Source organism: Limulus polyphemus, unplaced genomic scaffold, assembly GCF_000517525.1.
Source record: "Limulus polyphemus unplaced genomic scaffold, Limulus_polyphemus-2.1.2 Scaffold704, whole genome shotgun sequence".
NCBI lineage: Eukaryota > Metazoa > Arthropoda > Merostomata > Xiphosura > Limulidae > Limulus > Limulus polyphemus.
This window is the reverse complement of record NW_013666314.1, coordinates 391906-396171: the sequence shown is the minus strand read 5'-3', so window position 1 is coordinate 396171 and position 4266 is coordinate 391906.

Genomic DNA, 4266 nt, shown 5'->3' with positions numbered 1-4266 from the left:
CTCTCTCTCTCTCTATATATAAGAGAGAGAATAAAAGTAAAGTCACGGGAAAGAGAAAAGTTATAAAACGCAAAAGTTAAACCATCCTAAAAGTGAAAGGCCTAATGGTTGATATTTTACAGTTAGATAAATAGTTTGAAAGAGTTAACGAGAATAATTTATGTTGTCAAAGGGTGTTCTAAGCTAATTGAATCCGCCTGTATGTACTTTGACGAAAAGCAGACGATTATTTGAAGTACAGGATACAACTGCGGTAACTCACGCAACAGTGTAAGTGAATTATATACGGATACTATTGCGATAAAAATAGAGAAAAATGTTTGGTTTGTCAACTGAATTCTAAAGTAATTGAATTGGCCTAAGTGGACTTTTGACAAGAAGAAGAAAACTATATAGTATTTAAGATACAACTATGATCTCCATAGTGTAAAGAATTGTGTATATATATTCAATTTGTTTCTAATATATATATTATTTTAAAACAAGTAGAGTATATGATGTTCGATTATTGTCGAATTTATCGCCAACAAGTTAGAAACACGTACTATAGAAGAAACCTTGGCCCAACACACTCATATAACTTAATTCAGATATAGAAGACTGTTTAGTGTAGATAGTATTATTAATCAATATATTTTGTGTTTGTAATTCATTGATGTCGAGGCTATCGAACATTGTGTGCAATTCATTGATGTCGAGGCTATCGAACATTGTGTGGAATTCATTGATGTTGAAGCTATCGAACATTGTGTGCAATTCATTGATGTTGAAGCTATAGATATTTCTAAAAAGCCTATGTGATAGACATAAATAGTTGCGACCAGACGATCAGAAACAACTATTTCCAGAGGAAAGCAGGAGCTTGTTTTAATCACAACAGATGAACAACAAAAAGTAATTCATGATAAAACATCAACATTCTGTTTCTCATTTAGACATGATTGCAGCAGACTTTAGGTATCACTGGAAATGTATCAGTGTTTATTTAAACAGGAAAAAACTTTTATGTAAAATATTACTGTTACACACACAGGATTGCTTAGACGATTATGATGCTGACTTTCAAGAACTAGCTTCTGTGATAGCAATGCCTTTGATGAAAACCAATCCATTTTCTATCTTATATGACAGATACAGAAAAAATTTAGCCCAAAAAAGGAGTTTTAAACAGTTCTATATATAAATCAAATAAGCATGCAATATGCCTGAAAAGACATTTTGGCTTATATATACTCAAATCATTTCTCAAATTGATTAACAAAGTATAATGTACTTATCAACAATCACAACTGGTGACATGTACTCTTTAGCTTCTAACCTCAAGAAATAATTAGAAGATACCAAATTAGCCAGTAATAGTGATGACAGCTGGGATGATACAGAAATAACCTACACTAAAATAAGTGACACATACACAGTGGCAAAGCATATCTTTAAAGCAATCAAAGAAAAAGAAGTATCCTTAAAACAAAAAATGAATAAGAATCAGTGGAATTGTCTTATCAGGCAGTATTAAATTTATTTCCTGATGTGTTGTATAATTTGATTGCATTAATGAAATGATAACCAATGATACTGAGCCTGAAGTGTTTGCTACTGGACTTATGAAGGTCAAGGTCTGTCCATGAAAGTTTTAAACATTTTTCAAAATATCATGTCTGGAATTTTAAATTCCAATGCCAAAGAACATGGTCCTTACACTTCACATTTTATGGCAAATAAGAATCAAGGATATCATCTCAATTTTGAATTGGTTTGGTCATTCTATTAGCTATGATGATGTACAATGATACATAACATCAATGGCAAGGCCTTTTGAAAATGATATATTCACACCAAATAACCTTCAGCAAGAAATATTCCCCCACTGCACTTTTGACAACTTAGCTTTCCATGAAGATACAAAAGATGGCAGTATCCTGCATGCAACAAGTTGTATTATTTATCAGCTACCTATCATAATAAATAAAATAAAATATGAATTTTCAACTACTTTTCAGTCAAGATCAATTTCTGCTCCTACAGACTTTTTATACTAGAGAGTAATTTAAACCTGAACATAAGAAATAAGGCAAAGACTATTTCTAACACACCTTTAACTCCATTCACCCAAACAGACAAAGTGATTCCCTCATTTTTGGATGATGAGACTTTCACACCAGTCACATCAACTAAGCCCATAGCAAAAGTGTTCATTGGCTCCATCCATGTACTACTTTGTCTCATTCCTGCCTTGCTCTTACACAACATGTTTTAAAAAGTTTCTCTCCCCAGTCCCATATCAATATTTATTGCATTGTCTATTGAACCTTTCTCTTCTAAAAAAAGTGGGATGGCACCCCACCCCACCTCAAGCACAGTTTGGAAAAATCAAATATCTTTATCAACTTTACTAGGGACATATCCATTCATTTGGACAGACTACAATAGGTCTTTGGGACTGAGGCACCCCACCTCAAGCACAGTTTGGAAGAATCAAATGATATCTTTATCAACTCTACCAGGGACATATCCATTCATTTGGATAGACTACAATAGGTCTTTGGGACTGATGCTGTTGATGTAATTCCAGCAAACCTGATTATGGAAAAAGCTGATTTAAAAATATGCAACCAGTTTGGGAAAACTTTTGCCACCAGGTGAGTGTAACTGGAAGATTCTAATTAATGTACATTAGAATGGTATTAATCTTAAGGAAATACATCTGGACTGAGAGAGTTGGCAATTGGATTTGTCATTTATAACAAGTTAAACAGATGCTACCCTACCTTGTCACTGCAAGATGTACTAAGTATACAATTTGCTGGCCTCTGCACCTGAAAGACGTGGAAAATATGCCTAATAAACCCCAATGTTCATGATATTTGTTAAATGGACAATTTATAGTGCATCATACTAGTGGACATTGCAATGTAGTATGGACAGAACTTGCCTTAGAGCAAACATACAATAAGAAAGGGAAGACATCTTTGCTGAAAAGCATCTCTCAAAACTTCTTTGCCAGAGATAAGTATGTCCAAGTTGCTCCATGTATGAGAAAGATGTCAGAATCTGTGAAAGTAATGGCTAATATGGAAAGCAGACATCATAGGGAACCGAAAAAACTTTAAAAGATTTGCTTCTTGTCAAAAAAAAAGACTTAAAATACAATTATAAGTGATATTATAGGCCCATTCAACAACTCAAAGAATCCTCAGGACTTGAAAAATATTGATACTGGTGTAAAATGTCTGCCAACTGATCTTGTTCAAATCAGAGAATAGCATCAGTTTTAGAACCCGAGAGAAGCAGTTCAGAAAAAATACAATTCCAAAATTACACACATTTTAATCAAAAAGAAACTACAAGGCCATCTGCTCCAACACAGATTTATAAAGATGAAACAGCTGTGAGAAGAACCTTATGTCTCATACAGTATGTAGATGAGCTCACAAGAAATGAAGCATTCTCTTAGAAATGGACAGGATATTTAAACAAAACAACAATGATACTTCGAGCTTTTCTAGGAAGAAATAAAACAGGGCTGGCTTTTTGACCACTTTGCTAACTCAAATAGATGGGTTGGTACCACAAAAGCAGGAGTTATCATACTTAGATTTCCCAACTACATATTTAAAATATGAAATGGCATTTGTACAACAGTATCAACAATTGATGATAAAATGTTATGTTATGTTGAACAAGTATTACAGGTCTTCCCTACTTCTTGTAAGCACATTAACATTGTCAATGACCATCATGACTTTGCTCCATCTAAAAGTCTTAAAACAGATGAACAAGAACACATAAACAGCTTTGATCAGCTCAGAAAATACATAATATCAGATACACTTGAAATCCCTGAATGGAAAGAGTTGATGGGAAATCAAAAGAACAAAGGTTGAGCTATTTTGGATTTTTTCTATCAATATCACAACATTATTCTTGAAGCAGTAACAATAATATTGGGAGGAACATTGCTAGACAGAGCCAGATGTGCTGCCTTATGAAGGTAAGTATGTATCGTTGTCTTGTGCACAATATGAAAAGCTGATAACAGAATTATCATTCATCTGATGTATTGTGCAGAAAGCCTGGGATTTAAAGTAACTGTAATTTTTGAACCAACACTGATATGATAATGCATTGCATGTATCATTTTTACCATTAAAGGAAATTTAGATTTAGAGAATGATATATTACTAGCAATTCACGAGATTGTATGTACTTTATCGACAAAGTATGAACCAAATAAAAAAAACTTGTTGGAAGACTCTTATCTGCATA